We start from the raw sequence: 17,682 nt of genomic DNA, 5'->3' as shown, positions 1-17,682 counted from the left end.
CACCCCTGTACTCCAGCCTGGACAAAAGAACCAGATCCTGCCACAAAAACAAAATTCTGGTGACAACGTGAAGTAAAGGAAACTCTTACACATTGTTGATGGGAATGTAAATTCGTATAGCCATTACTGAAAACTTTATGGAGAGTCCTCAAAAAAACTAAAGATAGAACTATCATATGATCCAGCAGTCCCACTTCTAAGTACATATCCAAAGATTTGAAATAATTATATTAAAGAGATATATGCAATCCCATGTTCACTGCAGCACTATTCACAATAGCCAAATTATAGAATCAACCTAAGTCCATCAACAGATAAATGGATAAAGAAAAGGTCGTATATATGCACAATGAAATACCATTCTGCCTTTAAAAATGAGGAAATTCTGTCATTTGTGACAACATGGATGAAGCTGCAGGACATTATGCTAAATGAAATAAGCCAGACATAGGCACAGAAAGACAAATACCACATGATCTCACTTCTATGTGGAATCTAAAACAACAGAACTAAGAAGTGTAGAGTAGAATGGTGCTGACTAAAGTCTGAGGAGTTGGGAAAAATGGGGAATGCCAAAGGGTTCAAAGTTTTAATTAAACAAGCGGAATATGTTTTTTGAGATTACGTTGTAACCATGATGACTATAGTTAATTATACTGTGTTGTATATTTCAAAATCGCTAAGAGAGCAAATTTCAAATATTTTCACCACAAAAATAAGTATTTAAGGTGATGGGTATGCTTATTAGCTTGATTTAATCATTCCACATTGTATGAAATGTTGTGTTATGACATATATCAACATTACTTTGTACCTCATAAATATATACAATCATAATTTGTCAATTTACAATAAAATAAAAAAGAACTTATTAATGCAAAAAAGGAAATATATATACACACATATACCCCATATATATTCCAATATATATCATGTACATGCATATTCATACATAATATAAATAATTATTTTTGATTAATAAAATATACTATTAAATGTTCCATATCCCTATTCACTCATAAATTATATTATTTAACCTCATTAGTTATACTATTCAAATCTTGCATATTACCATTTGACTTTGTCTATTTAATTTGTCATGTAAAACAACAGATCTAAGGTGTCCTACAAGTAGCTTTGCTTATTTTCTCATACTTCTGATCATTAGTTTTACATATTTTGAAGATATGCATTTTTAGATGTTTGATGCAAACAAGAGTCACAACTACCTCTTCTTCCTTACAGAGGTTATCTTTTATCAGTACAAAATAACTCTGGGTCTAATATAATGGTCTTTGCTTTGAAATATACTTGGTTTCATTTTAATACTGATGTAGAATTCCAGGACCATAAGAGTTTCTGGTTTTCTTACCCTGGCTCACTATATTGGTGAATTTACATTTATGACTCTCTTGTGGTCTAACTGTCAGACTGAAGGCAGTGCCAGTGCTGGGCTTGTTTTCCATTTCCCAGCTGAGTTTTGCCCCATCCAATGGCTTACCTGTTAGGTACTTGGTAAACAGTAAAGGTAGCTGGATGGATTTAACTACGAGTCATGATGTCCATTATATTTTAAATGGTCTCTAACAATTAGAGGATCCAGCTCCAGATCCCCATCTTCATATTCAATACCCAAGTCAGAAAAATCTTCACATATGATAAATATAGATGTAGGCTACTATCTTGCTTTAAGTCAACCCCGTATTTGAAAGTCTGGATTTATTCAGATAATAAAACAAGGAGTGACTGTTCATTTTATAAAGGGATTATTTGCCTCATAAAAAATTTAATCATAACACTTTGATATTGTGGACTCCCCCACCGCATTGAAAGTGTCATTTGATTTACATAGATAGGCTCTATGCACAGCCCTTCATGAACATCCCCATTGTAGATAGCATAATCGGTGCTAAGGATCCTTTCACGTCACTGTCTGTCTCCGCAGAGATCTTGGCTCTTTTGGTGTTCAAATACCATCTGCTTTACTTTTACATTTCCGTGATATGATACGGTAAGGGAAGGAGGGGACACACTGCAGCAGGCCAAGGTTCCAAGGTAAGGCAAGGCTTCGATACAATGGACAAAGCAATGGACCCAAAGTCAGAAGGCTCTGAGTCCCTGCCAGCCACGGGATCTGAGCCATCTGAGCCATGAGACAAACTGCAGCCTCCTTCATGCCAGATTTTTAGTTTATAAAAGAAAGATAATAAGGCCTGGGTGCACCTACTTCCTAGGTTCTTATAACAATCAAATATAAAATTGCTTTTTAAATATAAGGTGCTATGCGAATCTTTTCTCCAAGGAAGTCTAATACCACTGCATCAAGAGAACACTGCATTGATCTGCCTTTTTCTTTGTTAACACCGGTTTGTCATAGAATTACTTAAATTTTCTGGAAAATTTCTCCAAATCATTATCCTTTTCATTTTTATCTTACTTTCCCTGTTACTCTTTGCTTAGTTCAAAGTCTCCGAACACTTTCTCTGCAAAATGAGATCAAGCCCTCTGCCCAGCACCCACACCTCTGAACAATCTCCTGTTTGTCTCTTCCTGACAAACTGAATAAGATGAGAAATCAAAGCTTGTGATATCTTACCATTAAAGAAGTACAATTATTTGGAAGCGCCAGCTCAAATTTCTTTTCTGTATTTCATATCTGCCTATACCTGTGTCTTTGGAAACCACTGCTCTCTGCAACAGTCCTGCCATTTCCTTATCTTTGTTCCTTTGAACCACTCTGGTCTGTATTTCTCTTTTTCAGTTTCTTCTGGCAGCTTATAATAACCCCCCATTGTTTCAGTCTCCAATCTTCTTTCCTTTACTGGCACTTACACAAGAATCAGAGTTCTCTAAGAACTCGCCTGAAATATAATGTAATGGTCATTAGATAAGTATGATGTATTTTTTAAGTGAGTTATTAAACTGATGTGTCTTTTTAGACCGAGACCCTATTGTAATGTTTGGCTGAGGTCTTGACTGTGTGACATCACAGCACAGCTACAGAAAAGGCTATATCCTGGGATCTCCACCTGGATGTTCCACAGCTACCTCCGCTCACTCACCGTCTTTCTCCCGAAACTTCTTCCTCACCTTACATTTCTTACCCTCATTAGTGGCATCTCCACTCACCCAGTTAAGCAATTCCAAAACCTCAGATTATTTTTAAACATATTTCTCATATCCAGCTAGTCATTAATCCTGCTGTTTTCAAAAAGCCTCTCAAACCTATCTTAGTTTAGATCCTTATCCTATTTCATGAGAACTATGGCAATAGCATCTTCATTTTCCTGTGGCCTTCTGGCTCTTCATTCCCCAGTTCTTCTGAAACATTACTGTAGCTATTTTCTAAAGAAAATCCAATCATATCACTCCTCTGCTTAAAATTCAGCTTAAATATGCTGAAAACAGCCAGGTACAGTGGCTCATGCCTGTAATCCCTACACTGTGGGAGGCCAAGGCAGGCAGATAGCTTGCAGCCAGAAGGTCGAGATCAACCTGGCCCACATGGCAAAGCCCCGTCTCTACTAAAAATACAAAAATTAGCCAGGCTGTAGTGGCATGCGCCTGTAGTTCCAGCTATTTGGGAGGCGGAGGCAGGAGAATCACTCGAACCAGGAAGCGAAAGTTGCAGTGAGCTGAGATCTTGCCATGGCACTCCAGCCTGGGTGACAGAGAGAGGCCTTGTCTCAAAACAAAACAAAACAAAAATAATGCTGAAAAGGATTATCTAGACTGTGATAAAGTTTAAATAACATGACATTCAAGGACCATCAATGTCTGGCCCTAGCCTTACCAGACCTCCCTACCACAGCCACACTGAAGTCCCATCTCCCGAAGAATGCCATGTTCATACTTGCGTCCTTTTCTTTGCTCTTGTTGTTCTCCATTCTTGGAATACCCTTCTCCCTCTGCTTGGTCTTCAGGCTTTGAAACACAGTTTGAAATTCACCTTCTCTGCAAAGTCTTCCTGAGCTCCAATCACACCTCTTTCCTGGAAGAGTGAGTGACCACTACTTCCACATTACCCTGTGGTGCAATTGTTTGCAGATGGGTCACTCTCCTATTTAAATTTGTTCTCATTCATCTTTATCCGGCACATAGTACACACTCAATAAACAGTTATTGAAATTAATATGTTCTGAATAAAATAACTAAAGGAAAATTCCAGAGATCCAGATGTACACCCCTCCAGACACTTCACTGCATTAAAGAAAAGGGCCCAGGAATAAAGAGAAAGAACTAATAATGTGACTATAACAAACACATGAATGGGTTGTTTGTTTTTAAAAGTTAAGTGGTTTAGGGAGGGTAGGAGGAGAAAGTACATTTTAAAGCTCTAGCTTCAGGGCAAGTAATAAAAATTGTTGCTTTAATGTTTTTTTCATAATATTGTGAGCAATGGGAAGGTCTATTCCATCACACCAGCCTTCGGGGCAGAAAGTTTCAGCCTCCTGAGCTAAATCAAACTGGCATCAGCTCTTAGTTTTTCAGGCGGCCACAACTGGTCTCTGCTTTCCATGGGGCTAAACTTGGCTGACAAAAAAGAAACAAAATAATTTCCCACTTATTTTATGGGCCTCTCTTTTCCTCTTTTGCTCTCATCAATTAATTATAAGAGTTCTGGAAACCCATCCTGCATTCTTGTCTCTGGATTACACAGATGTAGGCATTGTTCTTTGTCTATACTAGGGATTGTTGGTCTTATAAAGAAGGAGGTTGGAAGGCAGTGTCTTACCAAGGGCACAAAGCTAGTCCAAGAAACAACACTGCTTGGCACTCATGGTTCAAAGCCCTTAAGTGCCATTCACTGATGACAACTCTTGATGCCACTCATTTTATATTCCCTAAATTGGTAAGTCTGAATACGTTTAAAATTAAGATGCATGGGCACCTAGGTCAAAGTATCAGAGTCTCCTAGAATCTCAATGGAATTCAATAATTTTCAAAATGATGAAACAACCAACTCCCTTATAATTCAGTCTTAATCATTTCACCCTGTACTCTCATTCTAAATTCAGTTACCCAAATAACGCAGGGTTTGTATATATGCTTGAACACACACAGAGACCACATTCTTCAAAGTCACACAGTCTTTCCTGGCAAGATTGTCTTGTTTCTGGGAGAAACCCTGTTTCCATCTGCTTGAGTTCTAAGTCCTAACTGTCCCATTTTCCAAGTGCTGTTTCTAGTTAAGAAGGTCAAATAGGAATTACCATAGTATCTAGCTCTTAGGTATATAGTGACGATTAAATGGGGCAATATAAGTAAAAAGATTAAATATAACAGTGCCTGGTGTATGGTCAGTGCCCCATAAATATCAGCTTTGTAACATTCCATGCCTGTATGACACATGACCTCATAACTGGCTCTTTGGGTTGGCCCTTTTCACCAAGCAACATGTGTATCCCACTTCTCCTTATAAACTTGAATTAACTGAAGTAGGTAACATTAATTTCATTTTACTTAACACATTTGGAACTTTGTGTTTGTTAAATGTAGCATGCAAAAATATTTAAATACGTATGTATAATGACTTTTGAAGTGCCTTTAAAAAATCTCCAAGGTCCTTCCAGCTCCAAAATGTGATCCATGATAACTAATCTCAAATGCATGCAAAGAAATAGGGATGCAGTTCCCCGGATACACTGGGAATATATAGCATTGTCAGACTAGGTTGCACTGGAAACAAGTCAGACCCAGGACCAGGAGCCTGTGACAATGTAGAAGAAAATCTTGCCCTCCTTTCTCCCCACCAGCCTAGGATTTATTATACTTATCTTGAGCTCCCAGGCTTTCTTATTGCAGATGTGGAGAAGAAAGGAAATGAGTTGTAAATAGCAGAGAAGACAGCAGAGACAAAATGCTATGGAATCTCAAACAGAGGAGGTGAAGTAAGCAGAACTCCAGGAAATCATCGGTAATTTCACCTTCTAACCCTGATAAAAAAGAATCCCAAAGGTTTAACTCAGGAAGGGTCCCTAGCTAAACACCTTCATTTTGGAGATTAAGAAATTAAAACCTAAAGAGATCAAGTGGCAAGTCCAAGGTCATCCGGCTCTTCTGGAACCTGGGCCTGGAAACTAAGAACTGCTGCAGTGGCCAACTGTATTAAAGCTATGTGCTAAGCCTATGTGTTTACAAACAGATAAATGTCTCTCTGGGCCCTATGTAGCCTTCTTCAGTCACCTGCAAATCAGCCAGCACCTGTCTCAGGAAAACAGACAAGATTCTTAATAACTCTGAATTCAAAAGAAACGCCTGGTTTTACGAACAAGTCAGAGTCATATGGTTCTGCCTTTACAGTCACCCTTATCTTTAAGAAATGAATGAAATATTATAGTGACAATGATTCTTTAAACGTCCAAAGTAGAAGTGAACAAAACACAAGCAAGAAAAAACCTAGGCATATTTTGTTGTAAGCAAACACATAAAGCCAAGTCCACCAAAAATGGAAATACCAGGGGGCGTTTCTGGAGATTATTTTAACAGCATAGAATAGAACTCTTTTTAAGTGGTCCCAATCAGAATGCCTCCATTTGCAAAAGTGCAACATTTACACAACTTTTTGGAAAGCTATCAAAACCTACGAGTTGTAAGCCTGCATCTTCACTGCTTCCACTTTATATATCTTTATTTTCACTCATGCACTGATTCATTCAGTTCGATCTCATATGCACTCACTGACTTACTCATTTGTTAATTCACTCAGTTCTACGGCATAGGTACTCATCCAATTACTTATCGAGTAGCTCTGAGTCCTAAGTCAGATGGGACTTTGCCCTCATGGAACTTAGATTCTAGGAGAGTCTAGTAGCAGAAACTAGACGCATCAAAAGCGAAAGTACACGGTAAAATGCGAAAGGAACCCCAAAAGAACTGCACAAAGCATACTGGAGGCTCAGGGGGACCAGGAACGTTTGCAGATGCGGGATGAAGGGGGCGGCTTGGGGCTGAGCCCTGTTGCTGAGGGGAAGTAAAACCGTCTTGGGAAGGACGGCTGAGGGCCGTGCTCGCTGCTGTCCCGCAGCATCCTCCACCACCCCCACGTCACAGCTTCCCCATTTCTAGGCTCGGTGCCTCCAGTGTCACGAAGGGGCAGCCACAGGCTGCCAACCCGCCGCTCCCCAGCCAGGTCCTCCCGTCACTCCCCCGAATGAGCGATGTTGGAAGTCCGTCCCCGTCTGCCCCCGCCCCTGGCCTGCTCCAGCCTCAGCCCGCCCGACCGCCACGGGTAGGAGCCAAGGCCTCGGTCCAGCCGCCCGCGGGCACTGCCAGGTCGGCTGCAAACGCACCTGATGGGGCGGCTCCTACGGCGGCGACGGAGGCGGCTCCCAGGACTGGGCTCGCGGCCTAGCCTTACGGTGGCGGCGGCCACACCCCTGACCAGGCTGGGGCCCTCCGCGCCGCGCCGTGACTGTAGCCCTGCCTGCCGCCCAGGCCGCGGACCGAGAGGCGGGGCAAAGACCTGACTCGGGGGCCGGGCACCACCTCCGGAACGCCTCGGGGGGTCTCACTCGCCCTCCGAGGGCGACCTTAGGGACACAGATCGGCCGGAAGGCTGCTCAGCTTCTGGGCTGTGGCTTCTGTTAGAAAATTGAGTGTCGCCCTGGGTCCGGAGCCCCTAGGCCTGACTCCTTCGTGCAGGGGCGTCTCCCTCAGACTGGGTGGTGCGCAGGCCAGGGCCGCGTGCTTTTCAGAAGCACAGCCTCAGGCAAGGCGGGCGGCAGGGGCCTGAGAAGGCGCATGGCTTGGCAGAAGGGTCCTGTGCTTCGATGGGTGCCCGTGCAGGTAGAGAAGGACCGGGCTGCGAAGCTGAAAGGAAAACGTGAAAGGTTTTTGTGTTTCTCTGAGCCTGAGTAAAGGCCATGCTTTCTGAGCTGCCAAACGCCTCCCAGAGGGAAGCGATTATTAAACCGTTTTCCCATCCTGCCAGGTGTAGGATTGTTAGGCGGTGATGATGGAAGGCAGAAGAGATGACCCGAACTGAGAGATCAGAAAGAGTCTTTTCTCTTTCGCTTGTGCCTTAATTATATGAGGGTGCCCAAGAAGAAAGGAGACTCATCTGATTACCTGGTGTGGCTTATCTCAACAAGTCACACGCATTCTGGTCACAGAGTATGTGCTCATTGTTTTCAATGCTTTATGTTTTGATAAGTGCAAATTCCTTTGTTTAAGGAAACTCTTATCAAATACAAACAGTTATCTTTGTGAAACACTGAGCAGTTCCAGTCTCTCCTCTTCACTAAAAAAAACAAAACAGAACTTTTAATTTAAAAAGAAAAGAAAGAAAAAGCACATGCTCGCTGGGGGAAAAAAAGAAAACAAAAAACACAAAATGTGGAAAGTCCACTCACCTTCGGTTAACAATCCCTCTAAACCTTACTAGCCCTGTTGCCCACCGAAAAAAGGGTGAACTCTGTGAGGCATTGGAGGGTCCTCATAAACATGGCCCTGACCCACCTTTCCAGAATTATCTCTCGGATGCCATATCAAACCCCACTGAGTTACTTTTTTCTCCAACCATCAACGGTAAAGGAAAAGTTTTTATTATTTCCAATCTGACATGGACCATTATTTCTGTAAAACACAATTCAAAACCAGCTAGCAGATAAGAGACAAAAACTACAAGCACAGTTTTTATTACAAGTGTACAACGAGTATCCCAAAAAGCATAAAATTAGTTTTTCAATTTTTGGCTGTTGTTTTTTTTATTTCTAAATGTTTACTCACAATTTCTATACTTACCTGTTCATGGACCAGTAAAAAGCTGTTCATTGACTGGCGGTGGTGACTACGGTTTAAGTGGCGCTGACTTGCTGTTCGTTATGTCAAATGCTTTTCAACTTCTGGGCCTTTTCTCATGTTTAATGCCAACAAAGTTCTTTCCCACTCAAGTTGCAACTCGTAATAATAATAAAAGCTTCACATTTATTGAGTGCCTTGTGCTAAGATTTTCAATGCATTAACTGTGAATTCTTATTTGTCCTATGAGCTACAAATTATGATCATTATTGTTTATCCCCACTTTACAGATAAGGAGATGGAGGATTAGAGATGTCAAGTCAGAAAACCAGTGAGGTACAAAGTCAGCATTAAACTGCGCTGGCCTGATTCTGGAGCCCAAGCAATCAACCAATATGCTGGGCCCCTCTCTGTGAAACCTCCCCCATTTGCTTTCAAGTTGAAATTAATCACTCTTGCTTATACCTCTACTCTAACATTTTTTCCCATTGGTTTTCATTCATGTCAGCTTCCCTCACTAGGCTTTAAGCTTCTGAGTACAGTGACATTTGTCTGCTCACACAAATCACAGGAAGCAGAGTTCATTCTCATCTTTGCATTACCACTACCTTTTATGCTTACTTCATAATATGTTTTAATTATTTATTCTTGTCAGCATCCTCTACTAAACCATACAATGTTCAGAGTTATCTTACCAAAGATGATTTTATTTATTTAATTGAATAAGCACTTCTGTAGCATGTATAATGAGCCAGGTAGTATTCCAAGAATTTTAAAACCTCGCAAATAGACCTATAAAGTAGATATTATTTTATCCCTATTTAAACTGTGAGGAAACTAAGGCACAGAGAGGTTACCGGTAAGTTGCAGGACCAGAATTCCAAACCAAGCTACCTGCCTGGCTGCAGAGTCTATTTCTGAGCCACGATGCTATGCTGATTTTCCACGATACCACGTGTTCTTCCTTCTTAAAACACTTCACTGCGGGAAGATCAATCCATTATGGTCAATTAGAAGCCTCTGCCCGCAGCACTCACAGAGAGGAATGAAAAGGGGCAAGTGAATTCAGTATCTTCAACTGAAATATCCAGGTTCTCGCATTGGGACTGACTAGGAAAACCACTGGCCCATGGAAAATGAAGAAAAGTTGGGCAGGGTGGGGAGCCCACCCTGGAGCAGCACAGAGTCAAAGACACCTCCACCCTAAGCCAAGGGAAGTGGTGAGTGATTGTGCAACCCAGGAAACCATGCATCTCCCATGAATCTTTGCAACCTGTGGATCAAGAGACCCCCTCATGAGTCCACACCACCAGAGCCTTGAGTCTGATACACAGAGCTGTGTGTTGTCTTGGCAGAGCAGCCACTCAGGCACATACAAAGAGGCCCAGAAGTTTTACATACTCCGGCCACAATCACCAGCAAGGCAGGAAATCCATCTCTAGGAAGGGGGCTGAATCCAGGGAGCCAAGCAATGCCATTCTTCAGGCCCCACTTACATGATGCCCCACAAGTTAAGACCACCAGCTTGGAATCCCAGACAGCCAATGGCAGCGGGTGGGAGTTTGCCTGAGACAGGTTTGAGTTCCCAAGGGGGAGGGGCAGCCACCATCTCTGTGGTTCAGTCGACTCAGCTGCTGCAGTCTCCTGGCTGTGCAGAATACAGACGGTCAGAACTAGGAAGGGTTACCTCTGCTACAATGCACCACACCTGCCCTACCAAAAAGCAGCCAGACTGCTTCTGTAAGTGGGACCCCAAGTCACTCCTCCTCACTGGAGAGGACCTCCTTAAGCCCCTCCAGCAACTGTTTTATGAACAGAACTCTGATATCTCCCTGGGACAGAGCTCCTGGAGGGAGGGGAAGCCATCATCTCTGCAGTTCAGTTGACTCAGCCATTCCAGCCTGCCAGCTGTGGGTAATACAGATGGACCACACAAGGAAGGGTCCCCCACAATGTAGCACAGCTGCCTTGCCAAATTGCAGCCAGGCTGCTTCTTTAAGTGGGACCCCAATCCATTCCTCATGGGTGGGTCCTCCCTGCAGGGGCTTCAGTCACTCCAACCAGGGCTCTACGGATAGAGCTTTGATATCTCCTGGGACGGGTAGCCTTGAAGAGGGACAACCACCATCTTGATGGTTCAGTGGACTCAGATGCTCCAGCCTGCCAGCTGTGGAGAATACAGGTGGTCCAGCCTATAAGGGCCCTGCTCACCCCAACTCCCAGTGCAGCACACCTGCTTTACAAAAAGCAGCCAGACTACTTCTTTGGGTGGGTCCCTAATCCCGTTCCTCCTGACTGGGTGAAACCTCCCAGTGGGGGTCTCTAGCCACCTCCTACAGGTGTATGAGGGCTGGCAACAGATCAGAAACCACCTGAGATGAAGCTTCCAGAGGAAGAAGCTGGCTGCCATCTTTGCTGTTTCGTGGCCTTCACTAGTGATACCTCTAGATACAGGAAAAAGTGAGGCAACTGGGGTCTGGAGCAGATCTCCAGCAAACTGCAGCGGTCAAGTGGCCTGACTGTTAAGAGAAAAACAAAGAAACAGTCAGGAAAACAAAGAAAAACAAAGAAACAACAACATCAACAAAAAAGACCCCACAAAAACCTCAAAGTCAACAACCTCAAAGATTAAAGGTAGATAAGCCCACAAAGATGAGAAAGAATTAATGCAAAAATGCCGAAAACTCAAAAAGCCAGAGTGCCTTTTCTCCTGCAAATGACCATAAGACCTCCCCAGCAAGGGCACAGAACTGGACTGAGACTGACATGGCTGAACTGACAGAAGTATGCTTCAGAAGGTGGGTAACAACGAACTTTGTTGAGCTAAAGGAGTATGTTGTAACCCAATGCAAAGAAGCTAAGAATCATAATAAAACAATACTGGAGCTGATAGCCAGATAGCCAGAATAGGTGAAAAAGGAATATAACTGACCTGATGAAGCTGAAAAACACAAGAACTTCACAATGCAATCACAAATATCAATAGCAGAATAGACCAAGTGGAGGAAAGAATCTCAGAGCTTGAAGACTATCTTTCTGAAATAGGACCAGCAGACAAGAACAGAGCAAAAAAGAATAAAAAAGAATGAACAAAATGTCATGCGCGTCCATGTGAAGAGACCACCAAACAGGCTTTGTGTGATCAATAAAGCTTTTAAATCACCTGGGTGCAGGCGGGCTGAGTCTGAAAAGAGAGTCAGCGAAGGGAGATAAGAGTGGGGCCGTTTTATAGGATTTGGGTAGGTAAAGGAAAATTACAGTCAAAGAGGAGTTGTTCTCTGGCGGGCAGGAGTAGGGGTCACCAGGTGCTCAGTGGGGGAGCTTTTTGAGCCAGGATGAGCCAGGAAAAGGAATTTCACAAGATAATATTATCGCTTAAGGCAAGGACCAGCCATTTTCACTTCTTTTGTGGTGAAATGTCATCAGTTAAGGCGAGGCAGGGCATTTGCACTTCATTTGTGATTCTTCAGTTATTTCAGGCCATCTGGGCGTATACATGCAAGTCACAGGGGATGTGACGGTTTGGCTTGAGCTCAGAGGCCTGACACAAAACATCCAAGAATATGGGATGATATAAAAAGACTGAACCTACAACTGATTGGGGTACCTGAAAGAGACAAGGGGGATGAAACCAAGTTGAAAAACATACTTCAGGATATCATCCAGGAGAACTTCTCCAACCTAGCAAGACAGGCCAACATTCAAATTCAGGAAATCCAGAGAACCCCAGTAAGATACTCCACAAGAAGATCAATCCAAAGACACCTAATCATCAGATTTTCCAAGGCCTAAATGAAAGAAAAAATGTTAAGGGCACCCAGAAAGAAAGGCCAAGTTACTTACAAAGCAAAACCCATCAGACTAATAGTGGACCTGTCAGTGGAAACCCTACAAGCCAGAAGAGATTGGGGGCCAATATTCAACATTCTTAAAGAAAAGAATTCTCAGCACAGAATTTTATATCCAGCCAAATTAAGCTTCATAAGTGAAGGAGAAATAAGTTCCTTTTCAGACAAGCATATGCTAAGGGAATTCATCACTACCAGGCCTGCCTTTCAAGAGCTCCTAAAGGAAGCTTTTATATATGTACCACATATTCTTTATCTGGTCTATCATTGATGGACATTTGGGTTGATTCCATGTCTTTGCTATTGTGAATAGTGCTGCAATGAACATATGTGTGCATGTGTCTTTATAATAGAATGGTTTATATTCTTTGGGGTATATACCCAGTAATGGGTACCCCTGAACTTAAAGGTTGAAGAAAAGAAAAAAAATAAATAACACTTCACTGCTTTTAGGATAGGACAAAACTCCTTAGTAGGGCCTACAAAACTCTGCATGGCCTGCTTCCTGGTTAACTCTTCAGCTGCATCTCACACCAAACTCTCTGACTCCCTTCTTGCCAAACTTGTCTTATTTCCTTGCTCCTAGGAGGCATGCTCCCTCCAACCATAGCACATGTAGTTCCCTTGGCCTGGAATGCTGTTCCTTCACCTTGTTCCTTCCTCAACTCAAAATTATCCTTCAGATTTTAGCTCAGGAAAACCTTCCTAGACAGGTCAAATACCCTATTATACATTTTGAAAGCATTTTTAGTTCTTAACATAATTATCACTGAATATTTTATTTATTTACTTACTTGACTAAGGGCAGTCTCCCCCTTTTAACTCTAAGCTCCATTATGGCAAGAGTGATATTATTTGCCCACATTTATATCCTCAGTACAGAGGGCAGTGCCTGGCACATAATACACAGTAAATATTCACTGAACAAATGAAGAAATATACAGTGCTCAGAGCATTATGAAAAGATAAGAGGGGCATGGTGGTGTGCTAGTAAATGCTTATCAACAAGTTGTTGGTTTTTTAAATAAAACTCTCATTTGTACCATTTGTTGATTTCCATGCTATCAATACTTCCATCATGGCCAATTTCAAGATGCCAAAGTGATGTTATGTAACACTGGAGCTGGGAAGTGATATGCACAGTCGGCTTCGAGAGCCCGTACCAGCTGGCTCCAGCACACCACTGGAAGGGCATCAAAGTTAGCAGGGCAGAGAGTGGTGCACAAAACCCAGGCAACTTTTCAGAGATCTGAGATCTGAAGCATGAATCAAAAATGATTCTGAAAGGTGGAGACGTGTGTAGGGCAACAATAGGTAAGATGAGAGAAGTTGCGGTGTGGACAAGGAAGGAGAAGAAAGTTTAGTAGGGCTGAAGTGTGCATTTGAAAACAGGGCTGTATCAATCTTGTTTCAAGGTTAGGGCTTTATCCGTATAGAAAACATTGGACTGGCTTACATCCAGTGCATTTAATTTAGTGTTTGGAGAAATCGCTCTGGCTGCCATCACTGAATAGACTGGCACTGTGCAGTCACCCAGGAAAGAGATGCTGGTGAACAGAACCAGGATTATTAGAAAGTACAAACAGCTGTTAAAGGGAGCCTGATAGGCAAAAGAGCAGTCTGGCAGTGAGGAGGCCTGAGCCACAACCCAAGTTTCATGAGGTGGGACCTCCTGCCCCAGGAAAGGACACCAATGCAAGGCAGTGCCTGCTCTGGAGACCCAGGGACTAGACCTGGATTTCAAGAAAAGCCTATTCCTGAAATTCAGGTCTAGTCCTGGGTCTCCAGGGCACCACAGTGGTGCATGCCTGTAATCCCAGCTACTTGGAAGGCTGAGGTGGGAGGATTACCTGAGCCCAGGAAGTCAAGGCTGCAGTGACCTGAGATCACACCACTGCACTCCAGCCTGGATGACAGAGTGAGATCCTGTTTCAAAAAAAAAAAAGGGCCAGGTGCAATGGCTCACGCATGTAATCCTAGCACTGTGGGAGGCCAAGGCAGGTGGATCATGAGGTCAAGAGATTGAGACCATCCTGGCCAACATGGTGAAACCCCATCTCTACTAAAAATACAAAAAAAAAAAAAAAATTAGCTGGGCTTGGTGGTGCACGCCTGTAGTCCCAGCTGCTCAGGAGGCTGAGGCAGGAGAATTGCTTGAACCCGGGAGGCAGAGGTTGATGTGAGCCAAGATTACACCATGCACTCTAGCCTGGGCAACAGAGCACTCCATCTAGAAAAAATAAATTAGGCCAGGTGCGGTGGCTCACGCCTGTAATCCCAGCACTTTGGGAGGCCGAGGTGGGCTGATCATGAGGTCAGAAGATGGAGACCATCCTGGCAAACACGGTGAAACCCCATCTCTACTAAAAAATACAAAAAACTAGCCGGGCGTGGTGGTGGGCGCCTGTAGTCTCAGCTACTTGGGAGGCTGAGGCAAGAGAATAGTGTGAACCTGGAAGGCGGAGCTTGCAGTGAGCAGAGATCGTGCCACTGCACTCCAGCCTGGAAGACAGAGCAAGACTCCATCTCAAAACAAACAAACAAACAAAAAAGGCTTTAGAAACAGGGAGACCCAGGTTTGGGCTCTGGTTCAGCCACTTATTAGCCATCGCTAGTCAATTAAACCTTCTAGGTTGTCAGGATTTTTAAAAATGTTTTAAAAGGGGGAGGGTATAATAAATACCTCACGTGATAATTTTGATAATGAGATATATATCAAAGTACCTAATATAGTGTGTGGCACATAGTGGGTATGCAATGAATATTTTAAAATCTTAATAGGAAAAAAAGAAATAGGACATAGGCACTCCTTGGTTTTCAAGAGTCATCTTCAAATCTGAATATATTTCACCTGAGGAATGAGAAGGGGAATGACAAGGAGTACTCACTGGGATGACCAATAATTTACCATTGAAACTGAGATAGAGAATAACAGGGAGATGAGAGGCATTAAAGAGGGATGTTGGTCATCATAGTGCTCAAGAACTTTCCAAGGGGCAGCCAGACAGAGACAGTTGTAAAGAACCAGTTTCAAGATCCAGAACCTCAAATGCCGTATTACCTCTTTCCAAAATAAATTTGCCTAAAAGGTACCTTTCATGATTACCTTTCTTCCACTTCTCAAAAGAAAGAACTCTTCTCACACATCCTCTCTCTCTCTGAGGTGCATTGTCTGGAGGAAGAAAAGATGTGTCAAGCCAAGGGACACTTCGATAATTCCTTTAATCTAAGTTCCACCAGCTCCCGTGACCCTCATCTACCTCAGGAAGATTCACCTTCAATATATTGCTTTTTGCATTCAATACTTACTTATTAAATATGTAATATATTTATAGTGTTATAATAAATCATATAATACTAGTAATGGTAATGATAATTCAATTCAGCAAAAAATTTTATCATTCAGGACCTGGACAAAAAAATTTTTTAATTAAATTTTAATGTGTATTTTTTTGTTGTGGAGAACTGTGATGGGGCAATCAACAAAATATTGTGAAGCATAAAAACTGGGGAGCTAAAACCCAGAATGGAGAGCACTGGAATAGAAAAACAACTTTTATGGAAGAAAAGGAACAGCATAAAATTTCTGACGATTAAAGAGTTTTTTTCAGGTATTTTTAAAGTGTACCATGGGGAATATCTGGTTATTGCAGAATCTAAATTCCATTAGATACATTTAGAAGAGAGATGTAACAGTTTTATGCTGAAATGTCAATATTTATAAGATGTTGGAAATTTTATTTTATTTTTTTTAACGTTACAAGAATGTGCAAAGAAGTATATTAGCCAAAACATTTGAAAACCAGGGGTTTACAGTAGACAACTTAGAAGTTAAACTCTGGCTCTGCCATTTATTAGCTGTGTCACCACGGGCAAATCACATAACCTCTCTGAACATTCATTTCCTTATCTATAAAATGGGAAATAACAAAACCTACTTCAAGGATTAGATTTAATTAACCTTATAAAAGTTACTAGCAAGCTTGGCATATGGTAGCTACTCAATAAATGTTAATAATAGCTAACATTTTTTGACCCATGCGGGGTCAGGATCATCCATATCACCGTCTTCTACCTCTATGTCTTGTCCCACTGGAAAGTCCTCAGGGGCAATAATATGCATGGAACTGTCATCTCCTATGATAACAATGCCTTCTTCTGTAATACCTCCTGAAGGACTTGCCTGAGGCTGTTTTTTTTTTTTATAAGTAGAAGGAGTACACTCTAAAATAATGATAAAAAGTTTAGTATAGTAAATACATAAACCGGTAACATAGTCTTTTACTATTACTATCAAAATTATGTATTGCACATAATTGTGTGTGCCATGCTTTTATAGGACTGGCAGTGCAATAGGTTTGATTACACCTGGGTCATCACAAACATTTGAGTAATATGATGACTGCAGTGTCACTAGGCATTAGGAATTTTCCAGCTCCATTATAATCTTACAGGTTAACCATCCATATGTGGTCTGTTGTTGACTGAAACATCATTATGCAGTACATGACTATATCTGTATATTTTCATGAAGTTAACACACTCATATTATTAGCATGCAGATCAAGAAACAGAATAGTACAAGTGCCCCCCAAAGTCCCCCTCATACTGCCTTTTAGTCATCACCTACACCCACAAGGCTATCCCTCAGCCTGATTTCTAATACCATCGGTTAAATTTAAATATTTTTAAATTTTACATAAATTGAATCATACAGTGTCATTTTGTGTCTGGATTCATTTATTCAAAAATATGTTCGATGGCATAATGACAGAAATATAGACCAACAGAATAAAATAGAGAGCTCTGAAATAAACCCTCACATATATGGTCAAATGATCTTCGACAAGGATACCAAGACTACTCAGTGGGGAAAGGACAATGTCTTCAACAAGTGATGTGAGAAAACTAGATGTCCACATGTAAGAAATGAGGTCAGACTCTGACATTATTATACCATATAGGAAAATTAACTCAAAATGGATGAAAGACCTAAATATAAGGCCTAAAACTATAAAACTCTTAGGACAAAAAAGCACTAGAGAAAAGCTTCATGACACTGAGTTTGGCAATAATTTCTTGAATATTACAC

At 41.9% G+C, this 17,682-nt stretch overlaps 1 protein-coding gene across 1 annotated transcript in view; it reads right to left on the bottom strand.

The window, feature by feature from the left end:
* The window catches only part of CPQ (carboxypeptidase Q), a 502,651-nt gene extending 495,199 nt beyond the window's left edge, over positions 1-7,452 (bottom strand). Inside the window, exon 1 of the mRNA XM_031650077.1 lies at positions 7,293-7,452. The gene's annotated coding sequence lies outside the window, so the exon portion shown is untranslated. The remainder of the gene's footprint in view (positions 1-7,292) is intronic.
* Positions 7,453-17,682: the final 10,230 nt, after the last annotated feature.

This window comes from Papio anubis, chromosome 8, assembly GCF_008728515.1.
Source record: "Papio anubis isolate 15944 chromosome 8, Panubis1.0, whole genome shotgun sequence".
NCBI lineage: Eukaryota > Metazoa > Chordata > Mammalia > Primates > Cercopithecidae > Papio > Papio anubis.
This window is presented reverse-complemented; position numbering and strand designations above follow the sequence as displayed.